This window comes from Periplaneta americana, chromosome 11, assembly GCF_040183065.1.
Source record: "Periplaneta americana isolate PAMFEO1 chromosome 11, P.americana_PAMFEO1_priV1, whole genome shotgun sequence".
Lineage (NCBI taxonomy): Eukaryota > Metazoa > Arthropoda > Insecta > Blattodea > Blattidae > Periplaneta > Periplaneta americana.
The window spans coordinates 93,958,944-93,978,411 of NC_091127.1; the positions used below are offsets into that span (position 1 = coordinate 93,958,944).

The 19,468-nt window shown below is 32.7% G+C and overlaps 1 pseudogene; it reads left to right on the forward strand.

Moving 5' to 3' along the window:
- The window catches only part of LOC138709197 (pecanex-like protein 1), a 107,853-nt pseudogene extending 88,767 nt beyond the window's left edge, over window positions 1–19,086 (forward strand).
- Window positions 19,087–19,468: the final 382 nt, after the last annotated feature.

Consider the following 19,468-nt stretch of genomic DNA (forward strand, 5'->3'; position numbering starts at 1 on the left):
TTGCCTGTTTTGCAATATTATCGACTTTCTCGTTTCCAGGTATACCACAATGACTAGGTATCCATTGAAATGTTATTTCCTTGTGGAGTTTTTTTAGTTTATTTAGTTGTTTCTGAATTGGAATAATTCTATGTGCATATAGGTTTGGTACATATTTAATTATATTAAATAAGCCCCCTTGGAGTCGGTAAGTATGCAAATAGATTTTTCAGAAATTTGAGTTACACACTGAAGAGCAGCATCAATAGCTAGCAATTCAGTGTCAAGACTGGAGGAGGATGAACATGGTATGAAATAACTTTATTGGTATTTTGGAATATAATACCCTGCTTCTGATGTCCCATTATTAGGATTTAGAGATCCATCTGTATAAATTTGAAGGTGATTGCTTTGCACACAAAATCCATTTCCTGTATACACTTGGGACTTTGTCCTTGTTCGAAAACGAATAATAACTAATATTTTCATTTTTCCTGGTAGTATTAGTCCAGCCGTAAACACTGCAAAAAGGCATTGTTGCCGCAAATAAACATCAGTCAGTCAGGAATAATTAAACAGTATGCACATCAATTTCACTCAGTCAGTCAGTAATATTACAGTATAATTAAACAGCTGAATATGTTTTGTATGCACACCACAAGCTCACTCACTCACAGCCACAGCAATAAATAACACTGAACTCTTCTGCATGCGTTTTTCACAGCCAAAACCAACAATAACACTGAAATGTTAGCTGCTGGCTGTCTTACCACCGAGGGTGACAAGCCATGCTTATCTCACAGTGACATCATTACAGCGAACAACTGCTGCTTTAGTGCCTTGTAGATTGAGAATGGTGTCGTATTTCGAGTTGCAGTCTTCAATACTGCTATGAGCTACACATCCTCTACATCAGCGTTTCCCAAAGTGTGGGTCGCGACCCCCAGGGAGAGGTTGTATAAGGGATTGGGAGGGGTCGCGAGATTATTTACAAAATAAGTAAAAAAGTTTCTTATTAACATTTTTTTATATTTACAAACACAAACAATATTGAACATAATAAAAAATGTTTCAGTAGTTAAAAAGTAAAAAATAATTAATGTGCCTGTTTTTCAGAAAGTAGCTTCTCAAATCTTTTTTGTTTCTTTTTTTTTTATTTAACATCTGCCACATTTACAATCTGTCTACAATAGACAATAAGTAAATATTATAAAAGAATATGACATGAGTGAAGATGTTATCCCATGACAACACTCCAAAAGAAAAATAACAATGTTTCAAATAGCTGTAGTAAAAATGAATGGAAGGTCAAGAGCATTGGTCCTTTTAAGTCTTCTTATTATTTGACTGTTATCCAGCAAATTTAATGCATAATGATTGGGATGTTGATTTAATCGGTGCAGGTATTTTTACTGAACTTAGAGATTTCTTCTTTCACAGTTGAAATGTTTAGGTCATGATGAATGACATCATTATGGACATACCGTGGTGCAGTGACAATGGAACGTAAAGTTTTAGACTGATACCTCTGCAGTATTTCAATGTTTGAGTTGCTAGCAGTTCCCCACAGCTGAATGCCGTATGTCCAGATTGGTTTTAGTACGACTTTATAAACAAGAAGTTTATTTTCTAATGACAGTTTTGACTTAGGTCCCAATAACCAATAGATTTTTGATGTTTTCAAATTTAATTCTCTACGTTTAGTTTCAATATATTTACGCCATGTTAATCGGCGATCTAAATGCATACCTGAATATTTAACATCGTCTGCTTCGTGAAGTTCTTTGTTGTAAAGTGTTACAGGAGGACAGTTTTCAGTTCTGGTTCCAAAAGCTTCTCAAATCTGGACTCAGCATTCCATACACACAATGATATCATTTTAAAATTCAAGGAAAATTTTAAGAATTGCGTATTTTTACAAGCTCGAGGTATTCTTGCATTCTTTTGATCCAAAATTGGTCTACACTTTGCGAAAAAATTATAATTTAAACATTCCATTTCTAGGTATATGTTTAATTGGGATTTTCCTTCATATTTTCTGGAATTACTAGTTGAACGCAACTGCCTAAAAATGGATTCATAATCTTTGTGATAGTCGTAATTGTTTTGAGTTTCTTCCAGAATGTACTCAAAAATTTGTTCATTAAAACTGTGGAAACTTGGTTGTATGTCCGCAAAAACACAGTATTTGTCTTATCATATGTAACAAAATTTTCTGTGAGCTCTTTAATACACTGGAATGAATCAAATATATTTTTGTCAAATGATATTGACCAGAAATCAAGTTTCTTTGTAAACAAGTTAATTTTATCTCTGGTTGTTATAATGTTAACATCTTGGCCTTGCAAACTATTATTCAAAATGCGTTCAGTCCATTTTTATGAAAGGACTTTACCCACTGGTCTACAGACTGAGCTTGTTTTCAAGTGATATACAAGTGGCGTTGTTTTGGAAGAAAAGAAACTTAAAATATAATGATAGAAAAAAAAATCATATGTAATATATGAATAAATAATAAAAATGGCCAAATGGACTGAGCGAGTTTTGGGACCACATTCTTCAATTGGGAAATAGGTTTGCATATATTCAGATTTCTCGTCTTGTATATTGAAAGTCAGGCAAAACTCTTTTCAACACGTTACCCCAAGAAAGCCATCTTCTGTGTGATAAAGAATATTTTCATATAATGAACCCATGCCTTCAGAAATTTTGCTGAAAATACGAGTTTGCAACACCCTTCTTGTGATGGAATTTACCACTTTGCATTGAACTAGTGCTGCAGTGCCATAGTGGTAATAGTTTGTAGTACTAGAAATGATGTTTACCTAATATTTCGTGTAATTGTTGCACCATATATAATTCAGTTTGGTCATACTTTGGATGGTATTCATTGATTTTGAGAAAAATTATCATTATTTTCGATTTTACAAGGATTTATAATTTTCGAATGAGGTTTAATACTGGTACGGAAAGGGAGGTGGGGGGGTCGCAAAAGAAAGTCTCGACCAAAAGTGGGTTGCTCTACTTTATATGAAAAAATATTTGTTTGGTTCAGCACTCCTTTAATTTGATCAGAAAAATTCGTAATATTTAATTTTTTTCTAATTAATCCTATATTAGTCCAGTAAAGTACATATATTCAGCAATATAACTACTGTTTTTGTCATCTAAACTTGCCTTTGTAAGACCTTTTCATCTTTTCCAGAAGCTTAACATGAGAGAGAGGAATAACAGAAAGAGTACATTTCACTTTACATTCTCTCATTTCCTGTTGTAAAATGTTTCTACCCACACATTGTTGTCATGGCTTTCGGTATTATCACAGTATAAGTATACATACAGTAAGGAAACTCTGTGTTAATAGAGCTATGACAACATGTTAGCTGAGCATCACTAATGTGACTGGTGGCGGATAACTATAACTAAATGCTCACTGTATCTGTTAACTTGGAAAAATAAATAAACACATCACAAAATATGTAATCTATATTAATAATAAATCTGTAACCGAAATTTTTCTGGTACTTTTCGCTTTTCCAAAAATAATTGGTGTTAACATGTCTAATTAACCATCCTGTAACTGAAAATCGCTTTTTTGAAATTTTTGTTTGTATGTATGTCTGTCTGTCTGGATGTTTGTTACCTTTTCACACAATAATGGCTGAACTGACTTATATGAAAGTTGAAATATAAATTAAGTTCGTTGTAACTTAGATTTTAGGCTATATAGCATTCAAAATACTTTATTTAAAAGGGGCTGATGAAATAAATCGAAATATCTCCCTTATTGATTTTCATGAAAAATATTACATAACAAAAGTTTTTTTTTTTTATTATTTCTGATAAGTTTTATTCCATGTAAAATTTTGATAGGACTAATATTACTATGATGTACCAAAGTATTAATACATAATGATATTTCCGTGCAGAAATTCTACATTACCATATGGCGAGATATATCTGTTTTAAAATAACATTGCTTTTTTATATCATGGCCACGTCAGATTAATATACGAGTAATAAAGATAAAACAAATGACTCTGCATTTATTTAAGGCTGCCTTGGAGTCCTTTGACAGCAATCGGATTAATATATGGATGATATGATATGTGTTTATAATATACTAAATATTATTATATTATAAAGAGAGAGTGTTTGTGTGTTTGTATGAGGCAATCTCAGGAAACTATAGATTTAAATAATTCTTTCATCATTGAAAAGTGTAGTTCCTTTATATTGACGTAGGCTTTATGCATAGCCATCTGTAGTCATGGCCCGGCCCATGCTATGTGGCAATGTCGCACAGCGGGTCCTGTCCTGTTGCACAGCTGTTAAAAACGAGCACATCACTTTTCTATTTCGAAACGAAATTGATTTATTATCTTTGATACTGAATGGCTGTTGACTTGCCACCATATTGTGAGCACTTTCTTTTAAGGTTACGTTTGTATTTTATTTTTGAGGGTTCAGTTAACGAAATAAAACTAAAATACTGTCATTAAATGCTTCTTTATTTAACCGGGTTTTTAATTTGCATGAAAAACTTATCTGCAATTTTCTTTTGTTGTTCAATTTGTCTGAGAACTCTTTCTTTGCTCTAGAGTAATTATTTAGCAATATGTTACTGACAGTGGATATGATATTCTCAATTACAATGTCATTCAAATGATCAGATCTCTTTGTTTTCATGTAAATTTGCAATCAAACTGTTGCCTTTTACGACTGCAAGTTTACCAAGAACTTCAATAACGTTCTTTTGGTGATTTGTTAACAAAAAATGTTCCTCATACTCTTTTGAAACCAGAGCCTGTACAATTCCAAGGACATGTTTGCATACATCTAAAACAAAATCAGAAGGCACAGACAGCTTACCTCTATTTATATCATTAAAGTATGCATCGTCACATGCATTTGTATTTATCAAAGCACACTTACAAGAGTTACATTTCATTTTTGCATTTACCTTGAATGAAACATAACCACAGATATAGAGAAATCCTGACTCATCACATTTTAAATTCCCTAAGTAGTCAGTATTTAAAATATCATAAAATAAATTATCTATTTCTTTCTCATTTTTCTGAATGTCGTTATTTTCCTCCAAACTTTCACTGGAAAGCCTCACCTGCCTGTATCTTGCTGAATGAAATCCTAAAACACTTTTAATCCCAATTTTTCTTTCAGCTTCTAATATCTGTGTCTCACTTATATTATAATTACCACCTGCTAGCTATCTGTATTGACCAAATCTAGACTCCAGATTGTCAGTCTGAAATTTAGCAGGTGAAACATATTTCACATTTAAATTATTTAGTGCATATACAATAATTTCTCTCAGCACATATGTGCAATGATGCAAGGCATTATATGTATCTAATGTCAAACAGTACATACTATGGTTTTTGTCGCTAATCTCTTTCCATTCCTTAAGCCAAGCCAAAAAATTAGTAAGAAAAGCCAATCTTACATCATCAATGCTTTCAAATGGTTTCTTTAGAGTATTGTTTGTCACAACATAAGTTAAAGATCTTTTTATGTTAACAAAAGACCACCAAATCAAAATCACATGAACAAAGTATGCTGTATCTGCAAAACCATGTTTCCTTAGAGCTGAGACAGTCATTTCATTAAAAATGTATACGACTAAATTTACCTTCTGCTGCTCAAATGTATTTGAATAAATAAATAATTTCACAAGCATGTCAGACTCCTTAACATACAAGCTTCGAATATCTGAAAATGAAACCTCTTTTATGTCATAACTTTCTTTTTCTGATTCTGCATTAGTCAGAGGATTTTCAAGATTTTACCAAAAGGGCACCTGAAATGCTTTTCTTGGGTTCTTAACATTGAGCCAGTTGTTGCGAATATTTTTAAATACATGCACACTATCATAAAAAAACAAAGATCTTTATGGGACAATTTTCAATTTGAAAGCAATAATTACTTTCTGAATCTTTTGTGAGTTCATTAAACATTACGCGATTCACCCTATTATTGTCAGTTATGACACACAATGTTTGCAATTCGCACAAATGTATTTCTTGTAAGATATACTTACACATTTCTGCTAAATATGACCCTGTAAGTTGTTTAACCAGCACAAGTCTCATCACCTCTTTGAAATTACCAAATGCAGCACTAATTAAAAAAGCTACGATGCTTTTCGCAAGATCATTTGTTTTATTTGCAGCAACCCCAAACAACCGTCCATTTTTATAGTCTACAGTTCCCTTTACGTGAATTTCATCTACTTGAAGATTCACAGTTTTTTCATTCTCTGTAAGTTGCCTAACAACATGTTTCAAGAAATGTGTATTCTCAGTTTCTGAAGAAGGGGATATTTGAAATGAGGAGGACAGTTTTCTTAGATATCAATGACCTGATGTTGTTCAGCCTAATGACATCATAACACTTCACACTCTGGATATAAATTAAGAAAGAATTTATAATTGTGGATACAACATACTTAGGTTTTTTCATAAATACTGGATCAAACTGATTACATAAAATATCTAACTTTTTTAAGCTGCTTTCATCACAGTTCTCATCATTTTGCAATAACAATAATTTCAGACTTTGTAGTGAGGTAGTAATTTGGGATACAATAATGCTTTTGTTGTTATCTGGTGAAACATAATAATCACAAAAATCTATTAGCGATGAAAGCTGACTCCATTCTGTAAGCAAAGAATTTCTACATATTACTAAGTTAGAAGTTGTACATCTTAAAGCCTCATTTGGTAGACGTCCACCATTCACATGCACTTCCACACTAAAATCACTGTTTATTCTAATGCTGGCAAATATTTTGAGAATATTAGTTATGTCTAGTTTATACACTATACAACAAGATTCGTTTTTAAATAGTGACCACACTTTTTTTTTATACTTTCTTTGATATATTTTCCAAAAAAAAAATCCTACACACTGTTTTCGTCTGTCTGTCTCTCTTCATCCTCCTTTTGCTTTTTAAGATGATTGTGAATTTTTTCTCTTTTCTGTTTCGGATTTTTCTGTTTGGTTCCACTTGCAATACTTAGATATGAAGGCAAATTTGGAAACACATTCGGAATTGCACCATCACACAAAACTGGATGATCACGTTTACGAAAACACGTCTTTCCGTCCTTGTCGACATATTTCTCAACAAAGCTCAAGTCATTTTCCTGAAAATGTTTCATACATACTACAGAGCTGTTGGTTGGTGACCATTCTGTCCATGGAACCGAACGAATCCATTTACTGTATAGTTCAGGATCTTTAGGAAACCGAAAACAACTTGTATATCCTTCTGCTTTAATTGTCTTATCGCAATTACTTACGCAACCCGGCACTACACATCTATCTGGCATGTTTATGAAATGTTGTTATCACAGACACCATAACAATGGAAATATTAACGCAAATACATGAGCAAGGAGAACGTCTTGCACTAAAAAACATGTTATGTTACTCAGCCAATAGGACGGGCTGCGACATTGCCACATTTACCAGGGCTGGGCCATGACTAGAGAGGGCTATGCTTTATGTCATTACAGAAGCTCATGAATGAATCGAGGACTGGGCACAAATGCATATAAGATAGGACTAAACAGAACTTCACACGCAGAAAACTTTATATACTGTCCAAACTAATAATTAGCTATATGTACTGCAGTTAAATTTAATGCTATTTGGAGGTACCATACTGAAATTTGATGTCTGATTTGCATTGTGTTTTTTATGAAAGAATGAAAGCCAGAGATTGAATAATCTATACTAATAATAAATCTGTAACCGAAATTTTTCGGGTAATTTTCGCTTTTCCAATAATAATAATAATAATAATAATAATAATAATAATAATAATAATAATAATAATAATAATAATAATAATGATTTATTTAACCTGGCACAGTTAAGGCCATATGGCCTTCTCTAACACTCAACCAGGATAATTGGTGTTAACATGTATAATTAACCATCCTGAAACCGAAAATCGCGTTTTTTAAATTTTTGTTTGTATGTCTGTCTGTCTGTCTGGATGTTTGTTACCTTTTCATGCGATAATAGCTGAACTGATTTATATGGAAATTGGAATATAAATTAAGGTTGTTGTAACTTAGATTTTAGGCTATATGGCATTCAAAATACTTTATTTAAAAGGGGGTGGGGGTTATAAGGGGACCTGAATTAAATAAATCGAAATATCTCCCTTATTATTGATTTTCATGAAAAATGTTGTGTAACAAAAGTTTCTTTAAAAATGATTTCCGATAAGTTTTATTCTATGCAAAATTTTGATAGGAATGATATTTAAGGACATACATTAGTTTTAAAATAACAATGCTTTTTGTGCCATGGCCATCTCAGATTATACGAGTAATAAAGATAAAACAAATGACTGCATTTATTTAAAGCAGTCTTGGACAACAATCGAATTAATATTCATAACCCATTTATATGGATGACATTCATATGTGTTTATAATATACTAAATATTAACTTATTATAAATAGAGAGTGTTTGTATGAGAATCGATTTGGATAATTCTTTCATCATTGGAAAGTGTAGTTCCTTCAGATGAACGTTATGCTTTATGTAACTACAGAAGCTCCAGAGTAAATCGAGGACTGGGCACAAATGCATGATAAGGTATGATTAAAACAGACTCTTACACATAGAAAACTTGATATACTGTCGAAACTATGAATGAGTGATATGTAGTTAAATTTAATGATATTAGAAGGTAATAAAATTTTATGTCTGCTTTGCATTGCATTTATTTATGAACCAATGATAGGGATGGAATAATTTTACAAATATATTGTACATGCGACACATACATATTAAGTGTTAATTATTCAGTAAGATAACGGTACATATTTTTATTGCTTAATTACATATTTGAGTGAACTACGGTAATGTATATTTAAACTTTATTTAGTCCATGTAAAATATTACTTTTTACTAGATTTTTTTTTTGTCCATGAAATATAATCGTATTTTTACGAATGTTGTCATGAAATGGCGTTCTTTTGTTTATTATGTACCGGTACCCACATTTGTTTCCTATGGTTCTTAAAATAATGTTTTTTAATGTGTTTTTATTTACATAAACAAAACTGCGCTATGATGCCAACAAATAATTACCTTCGTACACAATCCCACTATATTCATATTGGTTTGGAATGGTTTGTTAAGGAATGTATTCAAGACTAATTTAGAAACATGTTAAACGAATTATTCTTGCACCGAAAAACGGATGCTCCCTGGACAAATAGTGGTATTTCAATAAGTAATTACTTCATAGTTCCATCTGGTATTGTATCACGTTATGACTGAGGTACCTATTGTTAATTGTTTTTACTCATAAAATTAAGCTATAACAAGCAGAGTATGTAAGATCTCGCTTGCAGAGGGGTGGAGTTCGAGGTTTGAGGTGGCATACACACCACAAATCGTGCTGAAGATGTCGTTTTGCTAATTATTCAATATGAAGTGTTGTGCACTATACAGAACTCTTACCTATTAAGTATATAACCTTCTCAGTGATCACATCGTGTCTGTAGAGTAGTGTGTTATAATTCTGAGGTTATTTTCATTGATTTAAGTATGTTGTGGTGTGAGAGGATACGAAGTTTCGTCTTATTTTGTTATGTAGGTTGGAAATTAATAAATAATGTGTCCCATTTTGGATAATATATACCAGAGAGCATTCGTCTACATAATGTAGATCGACCGGGTGACATGCGACCGGCAAACCGTCTCGCAAACCGTCTCGGCAGTTTTATTATTACTGAACTTACCTGCAATATAAGAGGTGTTGGAAATGATGACCTTCTGCTGCAATACATCTTTGATATCTTTTAAGGATTTTAATGGCTTCATATGCTGTGGTTTTAGATACACCAATTTTTTGCGCGAGATGACCGATATTTTTATGAGGTGTGATCCAATCTTTCTCATATTTCATTCAGTTTTTCCTCAGCAAGTACACAGCGTGGTATTTTGCTCCTTTTATTCAATATTGACTCAGTTTCTCTAAATGTTTAATGAGGTTATAGTCTTGATATGTGGAACAGTAACATTATAAAATCTTCTTGCAAATCATCTTTTCGCCTTTCCACAATCACTCTATTCCGATAAGTCTCTACCATGAAAATTCTTTGCTTTAATGTAAATTTTAAATTTCTGTCAATGATATTAAATTTATTTATAAGAAGATGTGCAGCAAAGTGCACGGATACGGCTAGTATTAAATAAAATGATGCACATTATTGTGTGTCTGACATCTTTAATTTAAATCAATTTAAACAAAGGAACACTATGGAAAACACAGAATTTTACTTCAGAACTGGCAATATGGCACTAATTTCAAATGTCACAACCTTTAAAAATGTATTACAGGCCCTATTATTACTAGTTTAATGACTCCAAAATGAGTCATTGAAAGGTTAATATCACTGATTTTATTAAAAATAAAACGTGATACATCACTAGAACAGAAATATCATTATTACCCCAGTACACAATAAATTCAATATATTCAACAATCATCAACAAAAAATAGGTAAATACCCATACCAATAATCGACAAAAACTGTAATTCACACTTTTAACAAGACTGAGAGCTTTGGAACTTTAGATAAGCAAAAGTTTAGGATTTTTAAAGAACTCATTTAAGCTTCGTATTCAACACTCCAGTTGAAAAATGTAAATATACAAGATGTCCAAGAATACTGCTGGTACAGCAGTTTAGTTCTTTTTATAAGCACTCGTTTATACACGCTTTAACATCAATGTTACATCACGTGTGTAAAATCTTTGGGTATATCAGTAGCCCTTTGAGATTGTGTTTCTATTGTCGTGTGTTTCAAATGCTTGTGTTCATGTACCTAACTCATTTGGATTTTGTTTTAATATGTATGATAATTGTGATGAAGGCAGTGATAAATCATGGTATGTAAATTTCCAATCCGATGTTTGGTTTAGTGACTGAGAGAAATCATTAACAAAAAAAAAATCTAGTCAGATTGATCAGCTACAGAGTTCGAACACAGGACATTCCGAATGCGAGCCTCAAACATTATCGTCTGAGCCATCTTGCTCGGTTATACCAGTTTTAATTAATAAGTTCTTATTGAAATTCATAAACTAGCAGTTGTGGAAGTGTTCCATGCATGGACGACAACTTGCACTCAAATATTTTGTATTTTATTTTAGTAAATTCTCTCACCGAATATTTATAACCCATTTTTTACATCTGAAATCATTACAGCAGAATTTAACTTAGGAATTAAACGAAATAAAAAGATAAAAATCCGAGACTTAACCACATTAAGAATACATGCCAAGTGTAAGCCAGTAGCTCTATACTAAAATATGTAGGCCTACCAGTATGGATTTATATATATATATATATATATGTTTGGAGAAAGCGAAAAAATGCAATTTTGTATTTTGTCCTTTGCTGTTGTTGCAATTTAAAGCCTGAACAATACGGTCCTTTCAAAACCCTCATTCTTCTAATAAATCTTTCGCGTCTGTATCATCATGATTACATATAAACAGCTGAGTTTCCCAAAAGTGTTGGTTATTTACTGCTTGGATTGCTAGCTATATGCGTGCATATCTTTCTGGCAGAAAAAGTGGCGAAGTTTCCTTACTGTATGAATACCTATACTGCAGAATTATTATGTACTGTGTTTCATGTACACTTTCGAAATAATTAGACCATATAGAGATTTCACGTGAATATAAAATTAGTGTGCTTATTCATGTATGTACGTGAAAAAGTAGCTATTGTGTTCCATCTCATGCTCTGTTACATTACATTGTTTTATATTATGTTACATTCTCAGGTTTTGCCATGTCGCATTATTTTATTATAGCAGTCGGATATTCGTTTTGATTGTCTAGCACTTGACAGCAAAATTCATTGGCTCTTCTCAATAAAATTAGTCTCGACTTTTCTTTCAATTTGTGCATCCCATAGTAGTGTATCAGTAGAATCTTTACTCAGTGGCACTGGACAATAGATATTATGAATCAACTTGTTTTTACTTTTCTCCAGCTGAAGTCTTTCAATTTTTTATCAGAATAAAGACTACAGTAATGGCTATGGCGAGTCTAGACATAGCATTGTACTTTTATTCATTTTGTTAATGAAGTTATTTTTTTTTTTTTTTAGTTACATTATATTTGATTGGTTTGTGTGTGTTTTTCACTTGTAAGTCCACAAGAAACAAATTTCCATAGAACAGAATTTAGCAATCTTTATGCTTACCTATAAGGGAGTACTCACATTGAGCTGCTTTGCATCACATTACAAGCCTTCCAACATCTCATTTCCTTCACAAAAGGTTTTTGTGTTGGGATCCTGCAATTGTGTGTTTACAGGTGAAGCAACAATGTTGTTCAGTGAAGACACTCAACAGTAATTCTGTATTAATACCACGGTAATTTCATAAGTCATGGCAACTATATTATATCAGCCAATAAAGCTGCAGGAATAGAAATTCACTATATGCGATTGAAGGTCACTGGAATGTGCTTCGCAATGCTAGTACCAAATTGGATCCGGGTACAGGAGGCAAAGGGTAAGGGAAATTGAAAGATGCCTAAATAGAAATTATTGTTTTATTATGCACAAAAGGAAACAAAGTACATTACTCACAGCTAACAAACACCCTTCAAAATAATCCCCCAAGGCTTTCACACATTTTTGCCAATGATGATGCAAGTGTTGAATACCATCGGCTGTGTGCAATTTGTCTGTGTGTACCACCTCTCATCGAAACACTGTTAAGATGTCCTCCCTGTTTGCAAACTGCTTCCTACTCAGTGACTTCTTCAATTGTGGAATGAGATCAAAGTCGCATGAGATCAGGTGAGTAGAGAGGTTGTTCCAAGATCTCCCCCCCCCCCCTACCACTGCAAAAGGTTCCTGACAGGAGCTGTAGTATGGGCTGTTGCGTTATCATGGATGATTATGGCATTGTCCAGCAGTGTTGGACGTGTCCTCTGAATTGTACAATGCAGATGATACATCAGGAATGAGGAATGACCTGTAGTATTGGGCATTGATAGTGTGGTTCATAGTTCAGAATGATACTGACGAGCATTTCTGCTATGAAGAACTGCAATTTTCACGTATGGCCGCTCTTCAACTTTACTTACATCCATTTTGGAGCTCAGTCTCTAGCATACTAACTTTTGTGTGTCCTGTCAATTAGCCACCAATGCACACAGACGCAACCTGGCAGTGGCATCCTGTACAGTGTACAACAGGTATTCAAATGTATATACTGAACTAACCACATTTTCAGTTATTCAGAAGATTTAACATAGTGTTGTCATGACTTATGAAATGACCCTTTTATATGAACTGGAATTATTTAATTGGGTCTTTTGTTTAGTAGGATGAGACATTCTTTTGTAATATTGAGAAAAAATCTGAGTAAGTTTCTAGATGAAATACCATTTTGTGTAATTTGTTACTTCAATGCTCTTCCTCATTTTAGTTCATTGCTAAGAACTTCCTAAATTTATCAGTTCCTCAAATAAATTGATTGGTCAGGAAGATTCATTGATTGGCTTTCACACTCTCCCAATCTGAATCCGCTTAATTTTTACTTATGAGATAAACTTAAATACACTGTTTATCCACCATCAATTAGAAGTTGAAATTTTTTTGACAGTGTGTTGAACAAGCCAAGATGTAAGAGACCTCTTGGTAGACCTCATCTCCGTACCAAGTATATGATAATCTTTCTACAGTAGGAGAACGACAAGAAGATGCAGAGAACAGAGACAAATGGCGATATATCGTGAATGAGGCTAAAAACCTCTTAGGTTTTGAAATGCCCTAAATTGATTGATTGATTGATTGATTGATTGATTGATTGATTGATTGATTGTTTGTTTGTTTTGAACAAGGTTACCAAAGAAATTGACAGTCATAATTTAACTGAGAAAGAGATCTTTGATGAGATGCTGCAGGGTTTGTATTAAGATGCAATGAGCTATTTTGGCAGTTTAAGCATAAGTACTGTAACTCTCTTAATGCAATTTCAGATAGTTGGTGATATATTTTTATTATTTTAATTTTCTGAACTCGTCTGTATTCTGGTTTTATGAATCATTCTGTGGACTCAAGAAAAGACTGATTATTTTATTAAAGAAAAGTTTTATATGAGGAGCTTATTTTCAAAACGACTTTTGTCCATTCCCATAACTTTGTGGGGAAATCACGAAAAACATTTTTAGGTATAAAATTTCTTACCGGCTATACAAGAGACATATGAAACCAATGAGTTTCGGTGCTTTTAGAATCAAATGGAAACATGAAACTCTTTGATTCCAAGCTGGAACTAATATTTTATTGCAAATTTTTCTGTGGACAAGAGTCAGTTTGATTCCAATTAACTCTTTTAACGCAAGATTTGACTGGTTTAGAGGGCATTCTCAAACCGAATCGTGACAGTTGTATACAGAGTGATAATTGAAGAATGCATGGACACAGGAAGCTCATTTTCATTATCAAGTGAACAAGTGATGTTTTGAAAATGACTCCTCCTCATAAAGAATTGAAGAAAGATATTTCCAATATTGCTACCATCCTTCTTAATGACTTGATGCAAGAAATTTATTGTGAATATTGTTAGTAACGAAGATAATTCCATTTTCAAACTCCTCGGCCATGTGTAAGTAGTTTTTGTACATTCGATCTTTTTACTAATCCCACAAAAAGTAGTTGCTAATATTAAAGTATAATTTATTTTGGCTTGTGTTAAAGTATGGAGTATTAAGGTCATCAAGACTATTCAGTTTCAAAACGACTAGGATAACATAAGTAACCTTCTTCTTCTTCTTCCTCTTCTTCTTCTGGCAGCCTTCCTTTGGGATCCTCTGGCCCATTTGGAAAAAGAAGTAACGTCATTAAAATAATGCTACAAAATATTTATATTACTATTGTTAGTATGAGGTTTAGCTCATATTTTGTTCGAAAAACTGTTCTTTGAATTTTATCACACATCTCTTGAAAGATTGTTTCATATTGGGATGCATTTACAGTCTTCTTTAAAACATTGATCCAATAATAATGAGAGCAAAAAAAAAAAACACACATCACATTGTGCATTTTCTTGGATGCAGTAGACCGTCTTTGTGATGGTTCAGATTGTCTCTTCTTCATATTCATTGGTTTTGTTTTTCGACAATTTCATTGAGATGGAAATATGTCTTTTCTTAAACACTTCGAAGCCCAACCATTTAGTGACCTGTTTTTGTGCTTTTTCAAATTGCTCTCATCAGAATTGTGGTTCATATATTTCAAATATCACTGCCAATTTTAAAGAGGAGAGTTCAGTGAATGCTTTCATATGTAAACTAAATAAAATGACGTAATAAAGTTTACTTATATTTTATTTATAAAGAAAAAATTATTCCATAAAAGATTTTCAGACATAATGCACCTTTGTATGCAAAATTTGTAGCATTCTGGCCAGCAGAGTGGCATATTATTTTGTACCTCTCCCACCCATCCTCTCCTCTCTTCCCTTCTCTCCAATTCTCTCTCTTGTGAACGAACTTGACAGATTTTTGTTGATTTAGCCTGTGGCTGAACTTTCTGAGAATAATGTCTACCAATTTGCTGCTGTTGCTAATATTTCTTCCTGTCCAAATTTTGCACCTTTCTCTGTAAGCCTCTGGCCTGTCTGTTGCAGGAATTTTGGTGAATGACTTTTCTTTTCCTGAGCTTGAATCCAATGAAACAATCCGTATTACTTTCTTGTCCTTCAGAACCAGAATAATCACAATATTCTAAAGCATAAATGAAAAGCATGCACTATTTATGTAGCAATATTACAGTTAACTGTCGTAAAAGAAAAATAGGTGATCTAAAATTCGTAAGTTTTTTTATCACATGGAGTTGCAATAAAAAAGTGCAGATGTTAGCACAAACCACACTATTACTGAGAAATGTTTATGGAATGTGAAATCAATTCACTATTTTTCGAGATGTGTACGATGTTAAGAGATCTTAAAATTCCACCCTTTTTCAATCCTTGTGCACATTGTATTGTATTTATTAATATTCCATGGTATTCATACATTGCTTCAGAGCTAGAATATGGAAAAACTTAATACTACTATAAAGTCTTAATTTCTAGTCACAGTCTAGTTGAAATATATACAGAAGAGGTTTACAATATAGTCCACTAGTACAACACAGAGTTTTAGTATCAATTTCATGAAGTGTTGTTGAATGCCATAAATTCACCTACAGAATAAAAGGCATGAGAAATAAGGTACTTCTTTAATTTGGCCCTAAATAATCTTATGTTTTGAGTTTAATTTTTATATCGATAGGGAGGCTATTAAAAATTTTTACTGCCATATAATGCACTCCTTTTTGATAGCACGATAGACTTGCCGATGGAGTATGAAAGTCATTTTTTGACGCATATGTATGCTATGAACTGTTGAATTAGGCAGTTAGAAAGGTTTCACGATTGCATACGAGGAAGATTATTAATGAAAAAATATACTCACAAATCATGGGCATTATTTGTAGTTTTTTTGAAATAGTCCTACACTATTCCCTAGATTTGGCACCTACTATTATTCTAATTACTCTTTTTTGTAGTAGGAATATACTGTTACTATCTGTGGAATTTCCCCAGAATATTATTTCAAAACTTATTACCAAGTGGAAGTATGCAAACTATATTGTTTTTAAAGTATTGATATTTACTGTCTTTTGCATAGATCTAATAGCAAAACATACTGAATTTAGTTTGGGAGTAATTTCTTTAATATGATTTTTCGAATTTAACACATTATAGATATTTAAGCCAAGAAATTTGGTGGTTGTTGTTTCTAATAGGAACCTATTGTTAATTATTGCACTTGAAATTTGCGAGGTTGAATTTGAACAGGATTTAAATTGAATTAATGTTAGTTTTGTTACAATTTAATACTAATTTATTGACTGAGAACCAGTCACATATTTTGAAGAGAATTTCCTCTGTTGAAGATTGGAATGTGTTGGAGTTATTGACTGTAATTACTATACTTGTGTCATCTGCAAATAATATGGAATGACCTACATCTTTTATTAGGGGGGCAAGATCATAACCTTTTACTGCATAGTGTTCAGTAAGCAAACCAACAATCGATTTTAGGTTCTGTCTGTTTAGTTTGAGCAGTACAAAGCAATTACAGTTTTAACTTCAGTGATTAGCTATACTTTAAAATAATTGAATTATGGGATTGAGATTTTCATGATTATACTGGTATTTATTTTCTAATATCATTTTTCGTGTTGCATAGGTTGTGCATCGATGGGTTCCATCACACCGAGACCCCAACCGAAGATCTCATGTGGACCGGATCATTCTTTTAGTAAAAATTGATGATAACTATGTCCCTATTGCTGAGAGTGGAACTCAAGACTTGGGTGCAGAAGTATAGCACAAGACTTTGTGCCGCAGGCACAGACATAGGTCCAGGGTATCTCACGTGTGAGATAGCAGGATCCCAAAGAACATGATACTCTGTAACAAGCGGATTCTAAGTTTCAGAGGCACAAGAATAGAAGAGAAACATTCCTAGTAAAAATCTTATCTCAATGTCTGCTACTTAAATGGTCACGTGTTCCTACTTATGCGACGAGTGACTTATGTGACAGAAGGATGTAGCCATTTAGGAACATTACGTTTTCTGTCATTGGTATTATTTCTTGAAGGTGCTTGTTGAGTGTGTTTTCCATTAAAAATGCGGATAAGTGTCTCATAACAGTAACTGTGGGCAGAAACAACGGTATAAATATTTTGATGCTTGGAATGTTATCACAGTTACTTGTTAAACAATGAGTGTTTTATTATATTGCTAAAGTGAGAGAAGCGAGAGCTATACCAAATAACGTAACGAAGAAAAGGCTGTTCCCTTACATAGTAAATCATGATAATACATTCAGGGATGCAGCAAACGAATTAACATTGTTTGAGCATATATCAAGTATTACAAGACCACAAATGAAATGCTGGTTATGGCCATTTGTTTTAACTGGATTTTATCTTATCTCGTGAAGGTTGCGGGATACATATTAGCCCAATTGTAATAGCAGGTCATGATTAACTTTATTAGAAACAAGACACCATGAGTGCCAAGAATATATCATTGTCTTAAAATTGTTTGTATTGAATGTGTGCTTGCATTTGTGAATGTATGTACATGTGCATGTGTGTTTGTATATATATATATGCATGCACACACGTTACAGAACAGTGCATGACCATCAGTTCATTTGTGGCAAGGTGTTTTTGTAAGTAATGTATCCTTATTTCTAATGAACAATTGGAGACTGTTTTTATCGCCAATGATTGGTCGTATGCTTGGAATGTCTGTGAGAACTAATGGAATCGTGTAGTGTTATATTATAAGAAACTATTTATTATTCAGATATAAAAGAGCAAGGTTGTTATTATGTATCGACTACTTGTACAGAACGAGCAAAGCCATGTTACTAGCTTTTATACTTGTAGTTGTCTAGAGCTGATTATTTCACAGGATGCCTTATCAACTATCAGACTGAATCTAATATTTGAAGATAAGATAAAATAAATCCTTTTTTGTACAATTACAGACTAAAATTACTACAGATGTTCTTTAGAAAGATTAAAAAAGATATTTTAAAAAAGTAAGAATCAATAATCGAATTTGGCTGTGTGTCAAGAAGCCTCTGAAACTTGAAAAATGAAGTAGAAAATATTTGTGAATGTTTTTTATTGGCAAGTAAGCTTTTTGCCAGCATTTGCTCGATATTGTCATTGTTATTTCTTTATTTATATAGTCGTGTCTGGTGAAGGAGTGACAGAATGTAGGCTAATCCCTTACACTGATATAATTTTTTATTAACGGTTTTAAGACTAGAGAAGAGCAGCCAGTCAGAGACTGTGATAACAACTGACCACAGCCATAATCTTACTCATATTGTTATTTATTTACTTTTTTTTTTTGCCAGCACTTGCTTCTGTCATTTTTTTTTCTTCCCAGAATTTTTAAGACTGCAATGTTTTGTTGACTTATTCAAAATATAATTTATATATATTTTTACATGTTGTATCAATACACCTTCTTACCAGCTTCTTGCTTGTTCTAATTTTAAGGATGCTTCAATTTTTAACCTTTACAGAATAAGATACTCAGGTGGTCAGAAATTGGATTTGGAATAATGCTATACCTGTGATTGCCCCATGGGATTAACCACAAACAGTTCAGAATATGAATTTGTAAGGATTTATGGTTCATCATGAACACGCTAGAAAATATGTGTGTGAAAGAAGTAAGCAGGATGTACAATTTTTAAAATGGTTTTGGTAAATACTTTCTCAATATTAGTAAAATTTAGAGTATTAGTTAAAGAAGATTTTGCAATGCTATAACATATATATAAAAAAAATATATATATATACACATAATGCTGAAGCAAGTTACA